We start from the raw sequence: 25,139 nt of genomic DNA, 5'->3' as shown, positions 1-25,139 counted from the left end.
TCTCTGACCTTCTCCTCGCTCGTGCTCTCTCTCACTGTCTCTTTCTCAAATAAATAAATAAAATCTTAAAAAAAAAAAAAAAAAAAGGACTGTCCGGGAACCACACAGTTTCTCTGAAGGATGAGATTTGCTTTCACTTTTGACAAAAATTACATGAAACACTCGCCAGATTGTCCAAGACTAGGTCCTTACCATCCTCCTCTATGGTCCTTCATAACAAGGAATGTCATAGTGACATATCTGTTTCTAAACCTAGTCTAAGAAATAAAGACTCTGTCAGGCAAAGAGCTCTAGATCAAGTGTTAATGTCACCTGGACACAAATCATCTTTAAGGTACAAAGACCTCTAGTCATAAGACCATATTGTTTTTAAAAAAATGGAGATCATCTATGAAGAGGTGCTTTGTGATTTTATAATCATACCCTTTGTCTTCCAACCCAAGTCCTGTTGACACAGCAAAAAATTTGGAAAAAATTTTTGGAAAAAAATTCTAAAGACTGGGAAGCATTTCATAGCTAAGCTAGCATTTCTTAGAATGACCCCATTCTAGCTACTTACTCTCAGTGTTCCATTATATGGAAGCAGAATAAGACTATCTTCCAGTCTTACAAAGGGCAGTCAGGTTATACATACTTGGGATGACCTATATTAGGGACATAGGCCAACATGAATGATCAACTCCAACTAGACATTGCCCAGTGATCATGAATCATGGAAATTTACCTGGCTTGCTTCCTGCAGGCCATCTGACCTTGCCCTCGTGTGCACTAGAATCAAATTATTTGAAAGTAAAAATTCTAGTGGAGCACATTTCTTAGAATAATTTACAGTACTGTGAAATCCAGGAATCATCTCTTATGTATACCATTAAAACTTGGGTAAGTGATTCAGGAACCATTGTGCTCATTCTCTGGCTCTTGCTCTCTTCCATTGATGAAAACACGATGTTGGAGGAACAGAACTGTGTTCCACTGTGCTTCCCCAGCTAGAAAGACACTGTCATCTTGATCATATTGTAATATTCACTTGGCAGAACACCATGTTAAAGACATGCTGATGGGTTTTTTGAGCTATCCTATTTATATAACATCTTTAGCTCTAGAAATAGAAGAAATAGTGATAAAACGGCTAATCCTATGAGGTTCAAAAAGACAAACTATATTTTCTAGAACATATTTAAAGAAGTAATGTATTTATCAATTTCAAATGAGGCACTCTCCTTTCTAACAAAATGGAAATTTCTCTTTGAGAAAGAGCAAGATCTTTATTCTTCATTGGTCTTTACCCTTCAAAAAACAAACAAAAAAAAAAACAGAAACAAAGACAGAATGTGAGGAACATCTATTTGACTTGTCCATTTACTTTAACCAGACAATCATAACTTCATCTACTACTCTGACCTGCATTTTAAGAGACATATCAAAGGCAGCTGACAATTCCACCATGTGGTATTTTCCTTCTTTCGGTGTTCCTTTCCAATTCTCACTGTAGCTGTGTCTGCAGAGGGGACGGTCCCCAGAGGGGAGAGGATCCAAGCCTCCTGTTATCTGGATTCAAGCATTCTTTTTATACTCCTACTGTCTGTCTAAGTGGTACCGAATGACACAAAGCACAGGTCTTTCCATCAAAGGGTAAACAACCCAGAAATGGCCTCAAAATAAGAAATAAAAACTGATAGTCACAGAAATAAAAGGAAGTCCAGTCTTTATAATAGCAGACCAGGTGGTCAGTCCAATAAATTCATGTGAACAATGGTCAGTTGAATTGGTGGCCGGAGTGGCAGAGTGGAGGCGGTGTCTGGTGGGGGTGGGAGGTATGGATTAACTAGACCAGTTTAATTATTTTATTAAGGGGTCAGTTTTATTAAGGCCCTAGTTTTGACCTGGCAATACTGTATATGCCTAGTTGAAACCTAGATTTGAACAAAGTAAAGGTGAGAGTTGAAAGCATAATTTGGGAAAGGGACTAGCTGGAGGCTCAAATTATGTGGTGTGGCTCTCTCCCCAGTTGGAAGCCACTAGATAATTTCCTCCATTTCATTTTGCCTGAGTAAAAAACAAACCACCTTAACATAAAGTAGTTTCCTGCAAGGAGAGAATAAATTGGTAGCATTTAATGATTTGTTCTCTTTAGTTTACAATCTGGAGTTGGATGAGATAAAATCTAGAAAAACTACAAATGAAAGAACTACATTCTGAAATGTTGCTTTCTTTTGTTCAGATGAGCTAAATGTGTCTCTCTTCTTTAGTAGCCAAAGGCACAAGAACTAAATACAAAATTCCTTGGGGAAAAATGTTGCTACAGGGCTGAGTCCATTGGCTCCTTTCCCTCCCTTTATTCTCGGGAAGAAAAGACACTGAAGGGAATGCATTAAAATCCTTCTGAGGTTCAATTCTTGATCCCTCCCTGCCCCTCAAACCTCTCCAGCCTCTCTGACATTTAAAGGAACATTGTCAAATAGGTGAGATTTTATATTTAGAATTAAAGTGCTTAAAAATTTCCAAGAGAAACGACATAATTCTGTGATACATATGTTTGCTTGGGAAATAAGAGATTAAAAATATTCAGACCCTGAACTTGTTTCTTCCTGGTTGTTTCTGTGTGGGCAAAAGGAAATTTGAAGAGCCAAATATTCTGAACAATGTAGATATGCAAGCTATAGAAACCAAATCTTTCTACTTCAAGTTTTCCCTCAATTGTGGGCTTTCTCCCCTATAGATCTAACTTCTGATAAAACTCCATGCCATGATATAATCTCTTGCAAAGTCCTGGGTAGGCTGGTCCATCTCTCAAAAAAAAAAAAAAAAAAAAAAGTGAATATATTTATATCTACAGAGTATGCTGCATCGCTCTCTTAGATTTTATGTCTGTTACCAGAAACCCCTCAACTAACTACTTGATAGTTCTGGGGAACTCCAGTGGAGGGGTAAGAATATTTTCCCAAGAGTGCTCAGAGGCAGTAAGTGACCAGAGGAAGAAAGCTCAGAGGCTGAGCTTCTAGGAATGACCCAGAGATGGAGAAGTTTTGCATTTACTCCAGTGGGAAAGTACTGGGGAATATCAACATGATTCTTCCATCAGGTCACAAACTCCGAAAACTAAATACGAATTGTCTGTGCCTTTGGGGATCTGCTTCACCAAGAAAGTGATGACTAATCTCTGCTACCGAACATATAGGCTGGGTAGAAAAAGAGTGAAGCATGATTTACTAGGATCCAATGGAAGTGAAGAGAAAGTTGCACAGAACAGCTGGGACACACACATCCATGGTAAGGACAATTTCCAATGACTCAGCAAAAAAGGCAAAGGCCAGATGTGTATGCCTGAAGATGAGCTATTAGCAGTTTATTTGAAAATTATACTCTGATGAGCAAACTACTGTCTATTTTTAGATAGCAAAAACTACCTGCTCGCCCATCTTTCCTCTCTTCCTGATTTACAGTGAGTCACAGAAGAGTTAATATTTTCTCCCCCTTAATCCCTAAAGCAAGTAGGTTAATGATTAATTGTACCAGCCGGTTTTGTTCAGAGAGGTTTTGTTCAGAGAATCCAAACACTGTCATTACATATGTCAAGAGAGTTCAGCTTCTCCGATCATCTATACATTTTGAACTGTATAATTTCACAGCATATACCCTTATGACAAAGATGAACAAACTGAGCATGACAAAATTAATTAACAATGAAATTCTTAGAGGGTAAATATGAGTAAAAAAGTGACTTGTTAATTAATGCTTTGTATACGCAACATTATGAGTGACCCCGTGCCTTTAAAAGCAAAAATGGTGGGGACAAGAAGATTGTTGGTCATGTGCTTTCTTGCAGCAATTGAGAAAATAAATAGCTCATGCCGCTGGGGTGACTTTCATTCTAGGAAAAGTTAGTTTTTTCCAATCGGTCTCAGAAAAGAACTCTACTTGAAAAATCTTTTTTGTAAGGTAACAACTACTCTGGGCTGCATAAAACCCCTTCTCGTAGAGAAATGTTGCCCTGTTTGCCTAGTCACTTACTTTTGATACCTGTGTATAACGGGGAAAGAGACCTACGCAACAAGGCAGCACGGAGGGATCGACCACTGAGATGAACGAGTGGTCAGGCAGCAGTAGGGCTGTTTATCTCACCCCCTGAAGATAAAGACAGATGGTAGAATCCCATCGTGTAATTCCAGTGGAGAACGGAGGATGTCCTGTCCCAGTGCTGGAAGCAGGAGGCCCACTCCTTGGTCTGAAATACTCCTTGGCTCCCCTCTTAGCCCCAAACAAGAAATTGTTCCTATCTTCCTGCTTGAGGTAAATAAGGTTAAGCAAAATTATAAATTACGTGCAGGTGATCCTTTGCCTGCCCAGACCTCTTAGAATTGCTAACCTCTCCTGTCTCAAACTTTTCCCCTTTTTTCCTCTCCACCCAGTCTTTCCATGACCCAATGTCCCCCTTTTTCCCAAAAGGATTTAATACATCTCCATGTGAAGTTAAATCAACATGTTATTCTTGTGGTCCTTGTATGTGAGTCTCATCTCTACATGTGGAATGCTAAGCATCAGGAAGCAAATGGCAGTAGGTAGTTGAGGGCAGGAGTTTACTCAGTGCCTGTAAAAATCACCCCAAGAAAAGGTAGAGATGGGGTGGCCCGCTCAGGCCACTATAGCCTGGGAGGCTAAAGCTGCTCACAGGCAAATTATGCTCTCAGTGTGGCCAAAACCCTACGTGCTGCCCGACTCACTGAGATTCACAGTCACACTCTCCAGAAAAGTAAAAAAAAACAAACAAGGTTGAAGTCCAGAGACACATCAGCAATGGTCTATATACAGGAAGCCCCTGGCTCCTCCCTCAACAGAACTAATTTTAAATAATAGAAAATAAATCTGGGTCCATTTTTGGAGCTATAAATCCAGTTGCAGTAATTCTGACCTCCATTAACATAACTACTATTTCAAATTCTGCTCTAACAGTTGCTCTGACTCTTTGGGAGCTGGGAAGCAATCCGAGCAACCAGAGAGAAGCGAGTCTTTCACATGCTTCAATCCCACCATTCCAGAAAGAATGTAAGGGAGACCGGGGCAAAGGACAATCTTTATTGTGTTCCATTCCACATTACTCCTACCTCCACTGACTCTCTCTCAACCTTAGCCTGCATTTCCTCTCTGTGGATGCTTGAATATCTTCCACGAACATTCCACGCAATTGTCAGTCACCTACCATGATTGGGCAGTTGGCTCCATCTAAAGACACCAGACTCTGCCTTCAGAAAGCTTACAGTCTAGCTGGAAAGACAGATCATTAAATAAGCACTTGCTGTAACTATAACTGTACCTAGTAAATAGTGATTGCTCTGTGCTGAGGGAGGGTCAGAGGTCATGGGAATCCCTCTTCCAAGGGATAGGAGTGGAGACTTCAGAATGTGGAGAAGTTGGCCAGGTAGAGTGTGAAAGCAGTAGAAAGAAGAGTGCTCTGGGAGAGGGGACAGCCTGCGTGAAGTTCCAGAAGGGAGAGAAATTTGACATGTTCGAGGAAGCAGAAATGACATCTGGAGACTTGGACAAGTAACTCAAGACAAGGTCAGAAGGAACTGCGTGGTTAGACAGGCAATGGGAAGCCATATAATCTGGCAGGTTATATGATCTATTTTGCATTTTAGAAGATCACTAATGACAATGTGCAGAATGGCCTAAGTGGCTGGGAAGACTATAGCTAGGATGACATGTTAGAAGGCTATCAGTTGACCCCACGGCCACTCACTCCTTCAATGCCTTCAACCACATCAAGCCAAGTCCACGCTCCCAGGCATAGCTCATTCACCTCAGGATTTCTCTGAAGATCAGAAAATGCTCCTTTCCACACTACCTGTTGTCAGACTCACTGATTTAGGGCCTGTTCTAATTCTACCAACTGGGAGTATACCTAATAGCTCTTTGAACGTCCTAAGTCAGGTTTCATGTCTTCCCTATGTCTTTTCTGAGAATGGAGTAAATTCCTGGCTACCCATCAAAAGTTCCCTCACTAGTTCCTCACAGGATATAGTCTACTCCATTCCTTTCACCAACACTGGAGTAGATGCAGGGTCTCTGTTCTCACACAATTCTGGTGATTTATCTCTGAGTTTATATCTCTTGTAGTGTAGCTCTTGGAACTGAGAAACATACTCCAGGTGTGCCATGGACAAGACAGAGAAGAGGAGGCCTGTCACTTCTCATGGAGAAAAGACTAGTTTCCTGGCAAGTAGAGAGAGCACTGTTCTCCAAAAGGCAAAGCAACAACCATCCTTTCCTTCTTCCTATGGGCCACATAATTACCCCCAAGTAAAGGCTACATTGTTCTGATACTCCTATAGCTAGAAGTGACCACGTGACAAAGATTTGTATGGAAGTGTTGCAAGTGACTTCTGAGAGGAGTCCTTAAAGAGAGGGGTAGTCCCAGCTGCTGCTGCTCCCTCCCCCTTCTTCCTGACTGGGCCCCAGCTGCCATCTCATCTCACCTCATGCCGACTGAGCTGCAAGAGAGAAGGAATGTAGATAGATCACTGACCTGCAAAGTGTCTGCCTCTCCTGGATCATATCTTGGAACTTCTCTTACAAGAGAGAGAAATAAACAAGTACGTTGCTTAACTTACTTTTATGCTGTATTTTCTGTCACTTACAACCACCAAGTGAAATCTGACCGATACACGTTCTTTAGGTCAAAAAATTTATTTCTAGTAATGCAGCCTAGGAATTTGTTACCTCAACCACACCACATTGAGAAATGTTTTTTAGCCTTTTCCCCTTGATCTGCTAGAAGACCTAGATAGGTCTCCTTCACTGAAATGGTAGGCAAAAAGAAATCACCAGGGATCTTCAGAGGGAGGCTGGTTTCGAGGATGGATGAAGACAGACATGAAGCATTGGGCTGGGGGCCCCATTCCTCAAAGGGGCTATATCCTCTCTAAGATTTAGGTGCCACATTCTTCCAGGGCTGTGAGTCTTTGAGCAAGTCCTGACAGAGTGAGCACTTCTTTGTCTGTCATGTAGAACTTGTTCCGGGGAGATGAGTGGGACTGTTGATGACTCCATTGTGTTGGGAACTCATTTGTCAGTGCTTCTGTCTGAGGACTCATGGCTCTTCTTATTCTAGTTCCCCCACATCCAGTCCCCTGACGCTAAATCTAACTGCTTAGTCAAAATCTAACTGCTTAGTCAAAAAGGTTTCTGTTGACTCATGTGAACATGCATCATGGCAAAACAGTGGCAACATTAATTGGCAGGAAGCCAAACCTACCCAGAAGTCTCCACATTTTCTATAAAAGATGAATAAAAAAAAAAATGAATGCGAAAGTCCCTGCATGTCTCATCAGTTTGGACTAATGCCAAAATGAAGACTAACCATCTCATTAAGCAGGGTTCAACTTCTAGTTCCATCCAGAAGAGAGTCACTTTATAGCAAGAAGAAAACTTTATTGAAAACTCTCTCCTGAGAGATAAAGAGGGGGATGGTGGCCAAGAATCCACTTGGGTAAATTAAGAAAAGCAAAGTGTTAGTACTTCACACACAGCGAGGAATTCAGTTATATTATTACCAACTAGAAGGTAATAAGAACCGTAGTTCAAACAGATGAAAAGATCAGTCACAAAAAATAGGTACACATGCCCCTAATGAATGACTTTGCCCATCATTAATCTCTATGGATACACTCACTAGTCTACTTAGTGTTCAGGGTAACTGTGACATCCCTGGTCAGGAGAACCCATGCCTGAACTCCACGTGGTCCAGATACAAAATGGGGAACACTTCCAGCTTGGACAAGCTGATGGTCCAAGTCCATTTCTTGAATCAAATCTGAGTAAATACAATTCTCCTAATAAGCTATGAGCTCGACTTCAATCTTTTTCTTCTGTTTCTCTATGAGGAATGAATGGAATCTCTCTTGGGAATTATCCTGTGTCTAAGAGGAAAACAAGCACGAAAAGTTCCCACATTTGGAAAACTAAGAGCCTGACAGATTTCATCAGAGAAAGATGGCTTAAGTTAGTACGTTCCTCATAGCAACACTCCTGCAATTTATTATTTCCTTCAGGCCACCATTATGCCTCACACCACCGCCTCTTCCTGCTGACATCTTAGGAACTTCTGGACAAGTTTCCATCTGCAGTAGTGCAAAATGCGGGGGTGGGGAGGGGTGAAGGGGTGAAGAGATGTTGAAATGGCATTAAGGGCCCAGCTGAAATTGGCCATTTCAGGAGATAAAGCCAAGAACAGTGGCACTGATCCTTACATGACATGAGCAAAGAGGTAACAAAGGAGGGAAAAAATGGGAAAGACAATTCCATGTTAACAAAAACAACCAAGATGGCAAGCACTTCTGAACTTTTTGGTTTTCTGATCTAGAAGCAAGATTTCATGGGATTACAATGCTTTTCACCTCTTTTGAGAACAAATGGCTGGCTTTTCTTGTCCCTCTTTTTTTTTTCCTTAATAAAAAAGAAAAGAAAGGCCTCATTTATTTATGGATGCATGGCATGAAATCTGAAAATACAGTGTAAAGAATTATTTTCAGGATGAGTTCTTTAGAACAAATGGCATGTGCTTAATTGTATGCAACTATTTAGAATAATTATTTGCACCTTTTTGATGGCTCTCAAAGCATTTCTCTCTACCATGTAAATGTGACTCCAAAAAGGGAAGTGGATCTCTGGGCACTCAAAAAAAAGAAAAAAGGAGAAAGATCAGGAGGACAGGGGAGGGGAGGAAGAGAAGTAGGAAGTTTAATTGCCAGAAGGGAATGTGAGTTTCCCAATTACAACACTATCTTGCCATGTGCCATTCCCTCAAAAACTCTGTATCCTCTAGAAGTCTATTTAGAATAAGGAACAATTAATTGCCCTAAGTCTGGAGTCTTACTACTGTATGTTCCAAATTCTGGGACCATTAGGATTACTCCCTGAGAATGACTCACATCAAGGACCTACTTATAGTCAAATAAGTAAAAAGTGTTTCTGAATAAATCAAAACGTCTATGAAGATAAAATCCTGTAGAGTTCAACTGCAGTCACAAGAAAACCAAATTAAAGGACTTGGGGAAGTCTTTAATGGAACCATGGCTTCATTGAAATCATAGACAAGGGGCACCTGGATGACTCAGTCATTAAGCGTCTGCCTTCAGCTCAGGTCATGATCCCAGGGTCCTGGGTTTGAGCCCAGCATTGGTCTCCCTGCTCAGGGGGAAACCTGCTTCTTCCTCTCCCACTCCCCCTGCTTGTGTTCCCTCTCTCTCTCTCTGTCAAATAAATAAAACCTTTAAAAAAATCATAGACAAGGAGGAAGATTCTGTCTTCCCCATTGTGGATGAGATAGAAAAAAAAAATCAAGCAAGAGGGAATAGCTTTCCAGCAGTTTTACTGGTGTAATCAAATACACATGAAAAGGAACAACATGGTCACCAGCCATGGAATCCCAGAATAGAATCAGACACTCTTTAGGAAAGTGCTAATTGCTTCAATATATTTCTGCAAAGCTGGCAAAAAAAATCAGAGATTGGGAGAGTGGAGGTAAAAGCTTGCTTTGAACAAAAATATTTTGATCCAGAAGAGAAGCCATTTGAGATGGGGTCCACCAATGACTAATGTTGTGTTCAGGAGGGTACTTTTTACCTACAGAATGTGTGCTCCCAAAGGACATATTGAATACAGTGTTTTGGCTAAAGTAAGAATGTGATACATATCTGTTGAAAATATGAACCTATGTCATCTTTTTTCTCACTTATAAATGACAATATAGTCAAAGCCACAAAAGACTCTTGAGTAATATATCCAAATTCTAATAACATTTAATCAACAAATATTTACTGAACACTTACTAGATGCCAGGCTTTGTTTTAGGCACTGAGGATACAGCAGAATACAAAATGGAAAGTCTCTGATGGGGCACCTGGGTGGCTCAGTCAGTTAAGCATCTGCCTTCAGCTCAGGTCATGATCTCAGAGTCTCAGGATCGAGTCCCCACATCAGATTTCCTGCTCACCGGGGATTCTGCTTCTCCCTTTGCTCTTCAATCCGCTCTCACCCTCTCTCTAACTCTATCTCTCTCAAATAAAGAAATAAAATCTTAAAAAAAAAAAAAAAAAGGAAGTCTCTGACTTCATGGTGTTTACCTATCAATGACAAAGGCATGGCATTAGACCACTGCTTGAACTAATATGTTTAATACTCTCTAAAGGGTGGAAATTTTAATAGTTCTTCAGATTACTTCACCATGAATACACTAATCAACTGGTTATATACTTCCTTAAGAATTGCTGCTTTTAGAAAAGAATGTAACAAGTCCCATCAGATTCAACCTAAAAATGTACAAAATGTTTGCTGTCAGATCTGACTCTATACTTAATAGGCCATACTCATAATTTATAGATATCCAGATTTTTTTTTTTTTCCTCAGAGGTCAGTCAGCCATAAGGCTGCTAGCTAAAAAAGATGGCACTCTTTCCCTTGAGGCACTGTATTCCAGGGGAATAGGTCCCAATTCACAGAGAAATACATTTAGACATCAATGACCAAATGTAACGCTTCACGAATTTGCGTGTCATCCTTGCGCAGGGGCCATGCTAATCTTCTCTGTATCGTTCCAATTTTAGTATATGTGCTGCCGAAGCGAGCACATCAATGACCAAATGTAAACATAAGTAAATGACTAACTCAAATGCAAAAATGCTTTTGTGGTATAGACAATGAAATGAATCTATAACATCATACTCAGGAATGGGTGCATCAATGATGGTGAGCCACGTATAAAAATACTTAACCTATATAAAGATTATTTGTTGAGACGTTTACCAAAAAATTCAGTCTGATCATTCTTAATAATCTGAGTTCAAAAACACACTGTCAACTGAAATCTTTTCTTATCTACTATATCAGTGAAGGTCTTGACAGGAAATAGGTGGTACACTCCAATTAGGATAATTTGAGGAGTGGCTGTGGAGTAATCATCCAGGTGTGAGTAGGGAGTAGGGAGTCCCAAATGATAGAGCAGGAACCCCAGGATAATAGCAAAGACACTGTCACTCTCCCTAAGCCTGGAGGCCCAGAGAAGAAAGAAGTTTCTGGAAGCAAGGAGAGAGTCGTGAACAGCAGGCTGTTTTGTAAGGAGCAACAACTTTCTGGCCAGAGCAGGCTGGAAAAGGGTGGAGATGGATCCACAGGGGCAAGTGGAAAGTATCTGACACACACACGAAATATGCTATTGCCCAACCAAGTTGATTAAATATTCATTCAGTATTCATTGAGCTCCTACTAGCCAATCCCTGTACTATGTGAGGACTCGAAAAAGAGAAGAGAAGTCATGGTGTTTGCCCTCAAGGAACTCAGAGTCTAGTGTGGACAAGAGACATACAAACACACTAAGTAAAATACATTGCTCCAGGCAAGTTCTGTAACAGAAATATGAGAATATGTTACAAAAATAAAGGAGGTTGAGGAGGAGAGATCCTTTGGAAGGGGACAGTATTAAGGAATTGCTGACATAGTCTTACCTACACTTTTGAGTTAATTATATTCAGGATAATAAAGAGGTCACTAAATTATGGGGCTCTAATTCTACTGATATGTTTATAAAGATAAAAGCATATGCATTAAGAGGTCTCGGCAAAGACCCTAGATGTGTGTGTGTGTGTGTGTGTGTGTGTGTGTGTTTTAACCACAACTATCAGAAATAGTTCAGTGCCTTTGAGTTATAGGGGAGGAAATGTGTTTAAGTTAACAGCAGAGAGAGAACAAGGACCCATGTCTCCGGGATCCCTGCCACAGTGGGCATCAGAGTCTCCGTGTTTTAGAGATCATGTTAGCGGCGCCTAATGGAATCTGTTACTCTCCTCTCCCATCATGGGTCTACTATATCTCATTTTTTTTTACCCTTCCTTCTTCTTGCACTGATTAGAGGGCCTCTCAAAACTGGCATCAATTAAATTCTTAAGAATCAGAAGCTCAAATCCTTAAATCTGTTACTAAGCAGTAAACTTCAGTAATGTGTTTTTCTCTCTACTATTTGTGGTAGCCTGTACTTTCCTGGTGTGATTTCTTTTTATATAATGTGTGAATTTTACAGTATGATGTCAACATGGTGAAATGCATAACCATATGGTTGCCACAAAATTGAATGCTCCAATCTGTGAATTGTTCCTCGAGCAATTACTGTAGTGACCTAATTGTTGCCATTTATTGTTTTGGTAGTAACAATTATTCAGAGTTCTCTGAGTACTTGACCCCTGAGTTACACAAATGTGGACTGCGAGGGTCCACTTATATGCAGACCTTTTTTTTTTTATATAAATACAGAAAAATACCATAAATGCATTTTCTTTCCCTTCTGAGTTTCTTAATAACATTTTTTCCCTCCAGCTTATTTCATTGTAAAAATACAGTGCATAATCCATAGCGTATACAAACTACATGTCCATCGACGTTTAGGTTATCAGTATTCTGGTCAACAGAGGGCGATTAGTCAAGTTTTTGGGGAGTCAGAAGTTGTACATGAATTTTTGACTGTGCAGGGCATCAGAGCCCTAAGCCTCTCACACTATTCACGGGTCAACTGTACTTTAACACAACAAACCCACCAATGTATTTCACTCACTCAGTTCTACGGGACCGAGTGTGAACTTCCAGGGACCATTCTCAAGGCCTTACCAGGATGCCCAGTACACTGTACATATGCTGTAATTGATTCATCTTTAAACATACATTTAGTGTCTAGTGTCTAGTGTCTCCTATATTTCAGGCACAGAATTTGGGATACAAATATAAATTAGACATGGTCAGTCCCTTCATGTGGTTCATGCTAAGTTTAATTAAGATTTTTTTTAAAAGATTTTATTTATTTGTTTGACAGAGAGAGAGAGCGAGTGCACACACGCACAGCAGGCAGAGGGAGAGGGAGAAGTGGGCACTGCATTCAGCACAGAGACGGACCTGGAGCTCGATCCCAGACCCCAAGATCAGGACCTGAACCGAAGGTAGACACTGAACTGACTGAGCCACCCAGGCACCCCTGTTTTACCAACTTTTATTGACCTACACTCTGTGTCCAAGGGCCAGGCTGGTGAAGAACTGGTAATGAGTAAAAGTTTAAGATTGATGTTGCCTAAACTAGAGCCTCTGACACTTGCAGTGGCTCACAGGTTGAATTTCCTTGGAAAGCTGGATGACTACTCTTGGAGCTGCCCCCCAGGTCACTGCCCCTGAGAGGCTGCATTCTCATCTTCTAACCTAGAAGCTGATGGGTAAAGGTTGCCTTACTAGGAGAACCCCAAACAGCCCAACACTGAGGTCTTGATCTCTAGCAGAAAAGAAAGCTGCATTTTGTTTTTGATCCACTGTTTTGTTCACGTTTTCCATGTGAGCCCTCAGCAGAAGACTGTTACGCATTTAAGAAGAATGAAGGTTTATTTATATGCTTATAGAAAAATTGATATCGTTAGCAATAAAGTACCTTTTATGAATTTGTTGGTTCTAAATACTAGCCTTAATTCGTGTTTTGATGGAACTAATATTCATTATCGAGCAGATTAAGCTATAAAGGTTTTTATCACTTAATCTTACCCTTAGTCTTTTCCAAATGGTTTGTGAACACAGAAAACAACGTAGCTTAAATGTCATTAAAAATCAGCTTATTTCAGGCAAAATGGATAACCATAGTGATTGCTGAGTATTAAGACAGGAGAAAAGTAAAGAATTTTGCTGAAAAGTTTTTATTGCAGGGCGACTGAAATTGCCAAAAGGTATAGAGTTATCAGGTAATCCATATCATCTTGTCCCCTTTAGACAGAAAGTCAAAGAATGCAGATGTTTTCTTCTTTTATTCTTGCCTGCAACACCACATACAAATACAGTCAATGACTGTAAAGAGTAAAGGCTATCTTGGGTGTGGATAGGGGGGCAATTCTGCAACTCCATAATACTATTTATCAAATACTTCAGAAGTTTCTGGGAATAATGAAGGTATAAAAAGGAACACTGGAAAAAACATATGGTTTTAGAGAGAGCTTTTTAACATCCTAACTTTGATGAATAAAAGGAGGACAAAATTATATAGACCATGACATGTTAAGAGGATAAAAAAGGGCAGGGAAAGATATCATCCAACCTCCTGAAAAAACACAGTAAATCTGCACCATAAAATTCTTTCAAGGTAACTTAAGGAAAGATGTTAAATCCGTTTCCCCTTTTGTTTTCACAAAAAGAGATTTAGGGGTGCTTGGGTGGCTCAGTGGCTTAAGCCGCTGCCTTCGGCTCAGGTCATGATCTCAGGGTCCTGGGATCGAGTCCCGCATCGGGCTCTCTGTTTGGCAGGGAGCCTGCTTCCCTCTCTCTCTCTGCCTGACTCTCCATCTACTTGTGATTTCTCTCTGTCAAATAAATAAATAAAATCTTTAAAAAAAAAAAAAAAAGAGATTTACTCTGCCCTCACTAAAGGGACTTGTTTTCCTGTGCCTATACCAGTTAGAATTCTCTATTGTAATCTGGAAATCTATGGCTTTGTGCTGCTCCTGAGCCCTGCTCCCTTTCTTCTGTGTGCTGCAAAGGATGCCATTTCAATTACCTACTGGCCCATCGTTCCAGCCCCTGAAAAGTTACAGGGCAAATTCTGTTCCAAAAAATTCAACACAAGGTTAAAGTTACTATGTAAAGTCACGGTATGGTACTGCCTTAGACTCAGGGACTCTTGGCTCTCATGGTTCTCGGTCTGTGCTCACAGTTCCCCAAATTTGTTGGTAGGTTGTGGTCACCTTCATGATTTTGCTTCATCCTTAGATGAAGTCAGTTATAAACCAATTTCAGCCAACAGTTATCTCATGGACTAAACAGATCATAGATTGTGTCCATCTGTGCCGCTGCCCGGCGCTGCCCCTTTTCCTGCAGGCTCCCGGAGCTGGCCTTTGGGGAGGGCGGGTCCTGGTTCACCAGGCAATACCCATCCGTTCTCCCTCTCTGCCTGCTGGATAGTAGGCTGCCTGAGGAGATGCCACAGTATTGAAAGTAAGAGCCCCACTTCACCGTGTGTGGTGTTTGACTGCTGTCCCTTAAAAACTGTCCAGGCACTAGGTGAGTAGCTGTAAGTAAATTAATGATGATCATAAAATAAAATAAATTCCAAACCAACTGATTCAACGACTTTGAACTTTGCCATGATCGAATATAGAAGCTACTTGAAGGATTTTCTTATTTTTTAAAGTTGGTGTCCTGGTTGTATAAACGTATATAGTCATCACTAAATAGATGCCTCTCTGTTACAGAGTCAACAAAGAACTTTTTTTTTTTTAAGTCCCACTTCCTCCCCAGGAAATGGTGTATGTTCAGAGAGGAAGTTGTCTTCCTGTTTTCTCCATACTAGCTCTCTTGCAAGGTTTTTTCTAAGTTTCCAAACTCAGAGTCTCCACCTCATGGAGCAAGCTCTTTGTAACAACTGGTCGCATTTTTACTGCAGGGATTAAAAAAAAGAGAGAGATTTATTTCCCACAGATCACAAAAAGTGTTATTACCATAATCTGCTGCCTACTATGTTCTGGAGTACTGCATCCCCTCTCCCCACTCCGATCCGTATCTCACTCAATGTATGGTAAAAGCGCTGGATGCAGTCCCTGGGATGATTTTGTCAACGTTTTTTTCAAAATACATCAACTCTTAGTTTCCCAATTATGAAAGAAACTTGTCAGGGCACCTGCTTTTTATTATTTCAGTGTTTTGTGATACAAACTCAATGTGCCTGGCACCCAAGAATGAAATATAATTCAAGAACGTTTTGTACATTCTGCTCTAAAATTTTTAGCATTTCAGCACTGATGTCTGGGGCTATTAAAAAAGAACAACCATTTGGAAATAAACAAAAGTCATTTCTCCCCTTTTCTGAGGAGTTTGTGTTTCATTTATTTCACCTGTTGATACTTGAAGTAAGAAAGCTCAGAGAGAATCAAGGCAGGGTGAGGTCATGATGATATTTTAAATGAGGTGAATTTTGAGTTTGATAACTTTTTGGTTTTTCTTTTTATTCTTGCTTCTGTGTCACCAGTTTGTTGACAACCAGCATCTCGATTATCCATTAAGTCAAGGTTTTATTCAAAATATTGGTCCAGAAGATCATTGAAGTCAGAATCATCAAAGTGCTTGTTAAAAATGCAGATTACTGGGGCGCCTGGGTGGCTCAGTGGGTTAAGTCTCTGCATTCCTCTCAGGTCATGATCTCGGGTCCTGGGATCAAGCCCTGCATTGGGCTCTCTGCTCAGTGGGGAGCCTGCTTCTTCCCTCTCTCTCTCTGCCTGCCTCTCTGCCTATTTGTGATCTCTCTCTCTTTCTGTGTCAAATAAATAAATACATAATTTTAAAAGATTTTATTTATTTATTTGACAGACAGAGATCACATGCAGGCAGAGGGAGAGGGGGAAACAGGCTCCCTGCTGAGCAGAGAGCCCAACTGGGGGCTTGATCTCAGGACCCTGAGATCATGACCTGAGTCACCAAAGGCAGAGGTTTAACCCACTGAGCCACCCAGGTGCCCCTTTTATTCATATTTAAATAAGAGCAGTAATAGGAACTGCATCAAAGAGGTATTGGTGCATATGGAGTACTTAGCACAGCACCCAGCATACAGTAAGTGCCCAATAATGTGAGATAGCACAGGCGTACCTCGGAGATATTGCAGGTTTGGTTCTAAGCCACCCCAATAAAATGAGTATCACCGTCAAGCAAGTCAAATGAAGTCATATGTTCCCGGACATATGAAAGTTATTTTTATACGGTACTGGAGTCCACCAAATGTGCAATAGCACCACATCTAAGAACTGTACAGACCTTACTTTAAAAATAATTGATTGTTTAAAAATACAAACCATCATCTGAGCTTTCAGGGAGTTGTAATCACTAGTCCCAGATCACCATAACAAATATAATCATAATGAAAAACTTTGAAATATTGCGAGAATTATGAGAATGTGACACAGGGACAGGAGGCTGGAAAAATGGTGCCCACAGACTTGCTACATGAAGGGTTGCCACCAACCTTCAACTTGTAAAAAAGACATTATCTGTGACACACGACAAAATGGGATAGGGCTGTATAATTATTATTATTGTCTTCTTATCTCTAAGCACCATATTAAATAATTAAGTACACACTTTGAAACTTTTCTAACACCAGCATATGGATGGATCACTCAAGTTCTAATACGATTTTACACTGTAGCATATGTGAGTATAATTGGTTTAATTAAGTTTGAGAATTCTTTTGTCTCTTCCTTTTCTATAGCATCGTATGTGCACTCCCTCCTCAAACTGCCCGCTATGCCAACGTCATTCTATTTATTGGACTATATTTAGATTTATCACCCTCATCTATCTTTGTATCTAATATAATAATTAGAAATCTGAAATCAGATTAGCTTAAATATAACGATTACTTTTTAAAACATACAGCTCTTATAGGACAAGCACTTGGGGAACAGCAGCAAATTAATTATTGTGATTGGAACACAATGGCCCATGGGGTACCTTGTGGAGAGAGGTTGGAAGGAGGTTGGAGTTGTAATCTAGGGTGCGTCTGTGTGTATGTGGTTCCTCTGTAGACAGTGAAGTTTATGTATAACTTCTGTAGGCAATGAGGATCTAGCAAAATATGTCTAATAGGAGATCAACAAAGATAAATTTTGGTTTTAAAATTATCTCTTGTGGAATACACAAGGCAAATTAGGTATAATGGAGAGAGAAGTAGGCCACAGAGGAACTTCAAAGGTCATTATGCTAACACAGGAAGGAAAAAGAAGAGGGCTGAACTGGTACATCTTTATCAGAGATGAGAAAGGGGTCCAGACTTAAGACAAATTTCAAGATAAAATGAAGATGATTTGTGCAGTGGATAGATACGGAGTGTGCACTTGGGGTCGAGAAGGACAGGCAGAGGCAAGTGCTCTGTGTGTGTGTGTGTGTGTGTGTGCACGAGCGAGACAGTGAGAACACGGGGGACTAGCGAGCAGGGCTGTAGTGGGCACAGCCTGTTGGAGGTGCCGTAGGACACGGGCAAACATGTCCAGTGGGCGTCTGGAGATGGCGGTAATGTGGGCACCCGTGTGAAAGATCCTGGATTTAGGAGTCGCCGGCTAGCAGATGGATGTAACCAAGGACACAAGCTCGCATGGGATCGCCCAGGGAGAGCAAGAAGCATGAAGAGAGAAGAAAGACCAAGGGCCGATCCCCGAGGAGTGCTAACATGTAAGGACTTCACAGGAGAATACAGCAAGGAGGAGCGAGCAGAGCAGAATGAGGCCAGTGACCACACAGAAATCATGGCTCCACGGAAATCAAAGTAGCCGGAAAACTTCTCAAGAAGAAGAGCTTGGCCCTGCCTTGAGAGGCTGCTAACAAGGAGTTAACTCACTGTTGCTGGCCGCTCTTTCACAATCTCCAGGAGAAGTGCTAGCAGAAAGAATATGTTCCCATGAGCAGAGATGGCAGAGGAGAGCAAGAGAGGAAGAACGGGAGGCTTAGATAACTTATAAATGAGTCATCAGCCCATAAACAAGAACAGCGATCGGACTGCTCCTGCCGACACAAAGGAGCAAAAACAGGTCTCAGTTTTGAGAGGGGGTGTCCCTACCAGCTGAGGCCACACGCTAACTGAAGCAACATAGCTCAGGAACCCCTCCAAACGCAAGGCTTGGTAGAGCACAGTAAGTCTTTGTGGATGGGTGAACTTAGGTAAGTCACTTCCAGCTGGGGCCCCAATTTCTTTATGTTCTAATTAGGGTCAGTAGCCCCTTTGCTCCTCCCAGCTTCCCCCGTGGTAGGAACTAATTTGGGCCCACTTTACAGATGACGTAATCAAGATGCACAGAGTTAAGGAGGTTTTCCCAGACAGGTGATAGGTAGCAGAGCTGAATTTCCAGTTTGGGGCTTTCTATCCACAAGACTCATGCTTTGTTTCCCACTGGGAATCTCAAAACTTCCAAAGTACTTAAATATTCTTCATTTTTTATTACCCTTTATATGTGAAGCTAGGAAGGACACTGGATCAGAGTTGCTACCCCCACAACAGGTAAAGAAATTGAGGATCTGCCTACAAGTATAGGCCAGAAATGGGGTCTCCTGAAGCACAGGTCTGCTAATTCTACTCTCCTTTAAGGCCTTTTAAAAGCCAGTAAATATATTACATTAACAAACCTTAACTTTGGAACTAAAATTAGCACCTTGGAAAGAAACTACCATTACTCTTAAAACTGTATAAAATACCTTTTCTTTCTAGAAATCATAGCACCAGGGAAATGAATCATCTGAGGTTCTGTCTTAAGACAACGTATAGAGGCCAATTAAGTGTAGCTCTCTAAAAAGAAGCAGCTTTTCCTCCATCATCTTACTAGTTAATCTTCCTGGGAACAGGCTGATATTTACTCATCCCAAGAGAGCGTTGAATTGTCTGGGCTCCAAAAGATACCAAGGATAAGGTTTTAAGTTCTCCACTGTTAGTCATCACGTGGAGAAAAGTGACAGAGTTCTTTACAGACGCATTGCTTTTACTTTGCCCTTAAAATGGCAGTTGAAACAACATTCAATGGATTTAAATTAGGAAATGTCAGTGAAGAATGCCCTCTCTTCCTTAAGGGATCGGTTCCCTGGGTAAGATGTGAAATAGTTTGTGGTCCCTAGACGACAGGATCAGAAAGGCTAACAATGCATTCGAGAGCTTTGCAAAGAAACGTTAGACAAAACAGATCAGGTTAAAGTGGACACACGTCCAACAGCGAATTCTTTTTTTTTTTTTTTTAAAGACTTTATTTATTTATTTGACAGAGAGAGATCACAAGTAGGCAGAGAGAGAGGAAGGGAAGCAGGCTCCCTGCTGAGCAGAGAGCCCGATGCGGGACTCGATCCCAGGACCCTGAGATCATGACCTGAGCCGAAGGCAGCGGCTTAACCCACTGAGCCACCCAGGCGCCCCCCAACAGCGAATTCTAATGATGCTCATTCCCAGTCCTGAAACAGAGACAATTTAAAAAATATATACATACAAATAAAATGTGTGTGTGTGTATGCATGTATAGTGAAGGTATTTCTCCTTCATTTGATTATTGATGCTCAGAATTTCTAGTAATGTAATACCTAAACAGCTTAATAGTTGAATAATAAAAAATGATTCCTTTTTAAGACACATTTCTTGCATAGGTTTTGAGGCCATGCCCACGTTATTCTGGTGAACTGAAGCTGTGGGTGAAACATAGGTTTTTGAGTCAAGAAATCCTGGATTCTAATTCCAGCACTTCCATTTCTAGGTATCTAGATCCTAGACAATCTATTGAGCTTTTCTGAGCTTTGGTTTTGAAAAAGTCTGTCAAAAAGGAGAAAAGAGCACGAACTCTTCAGGGTTCTTATGAGGACTAAATGTGACGAGGGATATGCGCTCCGTGGAGACATTAGTTCCCATTTTCCTCTATGGTTTCTTATTCTTTCTGTGAAAGCATACAACAAAACGGGACCCGGTTGCCGATGCTGAGAAGCCGTGAACTCCGCTTTAAGGCAGAGGGTTTAAATAACCAAGAAAACTCCAGGAACTGCTGGTACAGTTCTCTTCCAGATGAGGCATGCTCATAGTTACATGGAACACGCTGTACACTTGCTTCTAGATCCTTGGCTGAAATCTCTGTCCTGAAAGCTGTGGCTGGCTACCCACACCACCCTCTAAAGGCGGCTGGATTCCAGAGGCTGTCGGAGAGCTGATGTGTGCTCATAGCTGCAGACAGTTGCCTTTCCCTCCCAAAGTTCTTAATTACATCCTCGTGTACTGAAATGCCCCAGATGTACGTGCTTTGACTGCTCGTGAGAACTGAGAATTTGAACTCGGGTCCAATTCGGAAGCATAGGCTGAAGATTTTGAAAGAATCGGGTGCCTTTTGAAGTCAGTTCCGTGTTTCACTCTCTAGCTGATCTTGGATAATTGAGCCCGGGGTCTGATCATTCCCTCCCCGTCTTTGCTTCACAAATCAAAAAGACCTGGCCTGTAATAGATGTGCCTCTGGGTGCCTCTTTTCTGTCCTCAGAGCTAAGAAAAGCTGCTGAAGGACCTGCTGCTTGGAGCTCACAAAAGCATGAGTCATTTGTGTAGCAGAGCAAATCAGCCACTTATGTCTGTACAAAGTTGAGAAGGGGACAGGCTGAGGATGGGGCAATGCCCTCGCAGACACAAATGCTCCAGGAGAAGCACGTGCTCCCTGAGAAGTCGGAACAGGGTGCCAGGTTCACAGTTACTGGGTCCTTGGGCACTACCGTCCTCCTAAGTGACACATCTCACTGGAGCCTTATAACCTTCTGACACCGGCATATGACACAGAACATTTCGGGTCACAGAGTGCTCTCTCTTCCACTTCCTGTTGTTTTTACTTGTGTGCTTTGTTTCTTGTGTTCAAAGGTCTTCACGGCCATTTCTATTAGTGGCTCCCGAACGAGACACTGGTCAGTAATTCCTCTGAGGAAGACACATTGTGATTCCCTCTTTGAGGATGAGCAAATCTGAGGGAGGAAATGGTCAGTGGCTGGTTCGGTGTGGTGCAGAAAGGTGGAAACAGACTGTCTCGGTGAGCAGTTCGCTGACTGGCCCACTGAACCCTGCCGCCACCTGACGTGCCCACCTCCCCCCTGCACTTCCGCCTCCACACCTGCTGCTGAACTTGGCCCAGCTGCGCCTCGGCTCTGCCGGCTGCTCCCTCGCCTCAGCTCACTGCTTTTTGCCCTTGGACTTGTTATCCTCCATCATCAGATGGTGTTTCCAACTCCAGACACTGAAAAGCTGCAGGCTGGGATGAAAAAGGCAACAAGGATGCTTTCTAGCTTTTAGCTTTAGGCCAAAAGGGACCCCAGAATGTATTTCATAAAATTGTAAAAGAAGAACAGGAAAGAAAGGTCAAGGCTAAGATGAGTACTGTGTATTTTGAGGCAGAGTTCCATACTCAATTGGCTAAAAAAATTATTTCGCATCATATTTGCAAGATGGATGTATCCCCAGTCCTCAGGAACACCACTGACAGCATCTACACATGTTATTAGTGGAAGGAGGCATGCCTCCTAGAGCAGAGGAAGGAGTCATAAAACTGGGTACTGGAAAAAGAGCCCACTGTTGCCTAGAATGAAGAATGGGAAGAATTTAACCTCCTTCTTAGAGTAAAGCCCACACTCATTCTTGGCCTTCTCTTGACAGTCCATGTCCTGACTTCTTTGCCCAAAAGTCTACATTCCGGTGAACCTACCAGGAAGAGGAGGCCACCGCCTTCTCCCATTTTAATGCCCCTGTCAAAGCCCACCTTAGATGTCACCTTCTCCACGAACTTCCCTTGGAACTTTACCCTCACTCCTCCTCACACTGGTGCCATTAAGTTCAGAGCTTTGTAATTTAGATGTTGTACCTGCCGATGTCAGGTGTTCGGTACCGCATCTCTCTTATACCCCCTCCCACGGCGTCCAGACCAGGGGCACACTGCCCGTTCATTATTAATTCACGGATCCAATGCATACGATTGCCTGTATGGGCCACATATCATACTCTGTTATGAGAATCAAAAGCAGAAAAAGAACGTTTCTTGGTCTCACTGAGATGGGCATGCAGAGAAACGACTCATCGGACTCCAATGTATGTGCTTTCTCCCAGAGACTATGAATACAAGGCCAAAGCAACACAGCAGAGGGGCATCCAACTCTGGGTGATATCGGGAAGTAGAGGTCAGAGGGTGATTTCTGAATCAAGTTTTGAAGAAGTGGCTCTCCGCAGGGAGACAGAGAGCCGAGGGGAACCCCAGCAGGGGCAGGAACACATGCAGAAGGAAACAGGCATATAAGAGGCGGTATAGTGCACTGTCCAGAAAACCGTGCGTCTGCCTAGAGACCGGGGAACATGAGAGAGAGGCGATGGGGGTGTGGAACGAGAAGCCAGACCGATAGATTCCGTTTAATGGATGCATGAATGCATGGAACATAATCACTTTACTCAACCGCTTACTACATGTTACATTGCTATTCCTCTTAAAGTAGAATAAGAATTCACTTAGCTATTTGATAATTTGTCGATTTATACCTCTATGGCACTGAAATACTTCCCTCAGTCCCAGGAAAGTCAGTGGAGGGGAATGTTCATTCCTATGCACTTACACAAGTTCAAATGCCCACCTACAGAACCAAGACCTCGTCCGGCATGGTGACATTTTGCCAGGGTGCATAACGTACGCTTCACACAGCACCAAACGCTCCCCTGCACTGCTCCCACTCAGGGTGTGGAAGGTAGTCAGGCTCTGAGACAGACCACATCTGAGATGACCGGAAACTTTGATCCAAAGAACACCAACCACTGATAGTGTGTTCTCATGTCTTCCCTCACTGGGGTATCTGTGCTTTTGCTTTCATGGCTTCCCCCCTATTTTACAAACCCAACCTTTAGTCTCTCTTCTCGAAGGTTAAGAATATGACAGGTCAGCGATGATTGCAGGAGTGGGGGAGGGCGAAGAATGGTTGGCAACTTTCCAGGCGATTACGGGGCTGAGAACATATCACCCTAATGGAGTGCTATATCTTTTGATAACTGCTGCCTGGTTCAGATACGTTACAAACCTTAGATGTTACTATGTAGCCACTGCATTAATTTATGCATCGATTTCTTGACTGTTCATCCTTAGAAGTATTAACCCAGTGTAATTCAGTACTTCTTTGGTAAGCCTTCCATAGGAAGATTAAAATAATTTTAGTGATTATAAACTATCTAGGTTTAGCAGATGCTGGTAATCTATGGGACTGTGACCCGAAAGGATTTATGTCTAAATGTGATTTAAAGTCTCTCCCTCTGCAAGACTTCATTTTACCTTTCATGCTTTACATTCTCTCGAAGTGCATTACTGCTCTTGAGACTAGTTTATCTTACTAATAATAATATGCAAGGGAGACGTTAAATAGGTAAAAACATTTGCTCTCTGCATTTGGTGTGCTTGTGTTGATTTCGAGTTGTTTTAAAAAATGCCCTAGAAAAAAGAATTTTTTCTAGAAAAAAATGTTTGATTGCGCCTTTTGAATTTTTTTCACAGCAGTGACAGAGACAGAAGGCAGCTGCAGCATTGACTTTAACTTGGTTTAAAGACTGATATTTGACTCCGACTTTAAAAAACAATCGTCATTCTTAAAATTCAGTCTGAAGGCATATGCCTCCTCAGTGAACCCCACTTGTCATCTTTAATGGGGGCATTACTCGGAAATCCAGTTTTCAGCAAGTTCTTTTTTATCCTCAGGGTACATAGCCTGAAATGCATTTTTATCTTGATGCAGAGTAAGGGAGTTACTTGGATTAACCCTAACTATTATTTTAAGGTTAAATTTTTTGAATGAAAATGCAAGGTATAAAAACACAGGATTTATATTGGTTCCACAAAATTATCTTGTGATGTAACTCTTTTCCTGCTCCACTGATTTCATGTTAAAAGAGAACACATCTCGTAGGCGTGTGCAACCCTAGTGATACTTTTTGTTTTTCTTTTCCTTTCCTCTTTTTTTTTAAAAAAAAAAATGGATTTGATGTTTTCAAAAACAGAGGAGTATTTACATATGCCAAAGAAATTAAAATCTCAGAATATTCCCCCCAGTTCCTATCTGGCTGCAGTTTCCAGAAAAATAGAGGAGCCTGGTTAAATTTGAATTTCAACAAATAACTTTTTAAGTATAAGTACATCCCATTCAATATTTGGGACATACTTGGACTAAAAGATTACTTGTTGTTCATCTGAAATTCAAATTTAACCGGGCCTCCTGTGTTTGTATTTGCTAAATCTGGCAACTCTCTATCTGGGGCAGTTGAATTATGACCAGAATTACATTATCTCCACATTGCAGGTCTGCAAAATTCCCAAGGGACCATTCTTTCATGGGTATGTGTGAAAGTGGAGGCGGTTCCACAGCCATTCCCAGAGGCTCCCCAGAGCCATCTGGCTTGGGGTCTAATGGATCTAGACCCTGGAGATTAACCAGTTCTTTAAAGAATGTTAAAAAGCTTTAAGGCAACAAAAAGAACGCCCCTCACATAGTGGACCCTCAATGTATTTATTTTTGTTGAAATCTTTGACGTTCATTAGTGCCAGTCAAGGTGAGTAAGACAATAAAACAGGACCTCC

At 41.5% G+C, this 25,139-nt stretch overlaps 1 protein-coding gene and 1 non-coding gene across 2 annotated transcripts in view; both read right to left on the bottom strand.

Moving 5' to 3' along the window:
• The window catches only part of MAML2 (mastermind like transcriptional coactivator 2), a 346,273-nt gene that overhangs the window by 201,569 nt on the left and 119,565 nt on the right, over positions 1-25,139 (bottom strand). The gene's annotated exons all lie outside the window — the stretch shown is intronic.
• On the bottom strand, positions 10,519-10,625 carry LOC122914766. Its single transcript, XR_006385846.1, has one exon. It is a non-coding gene; the product is annotated as a U6 spliceosomal RNA (small nuclear RNA).

This window comes from Neovison vison, chromosome 7 (genome assembly GCF_020171115.1).
Source record: "Neovison vison isolate M4711 chromosome 7, ASM_NN_V1, whole genome shotgun sequence".
In the NCBI taxonomy this organism is placed as follows: domain Eukaryota; kingdom Metazoa; phylum Chordata; class Mammalia; order Carnivora; family Mustelidae; genus Neogale; species Neogale vison.
Note: the sequence above shows the minus strand (reverse complement) of the source record. Positions and strands in the feature narration are given on the sequence as shown.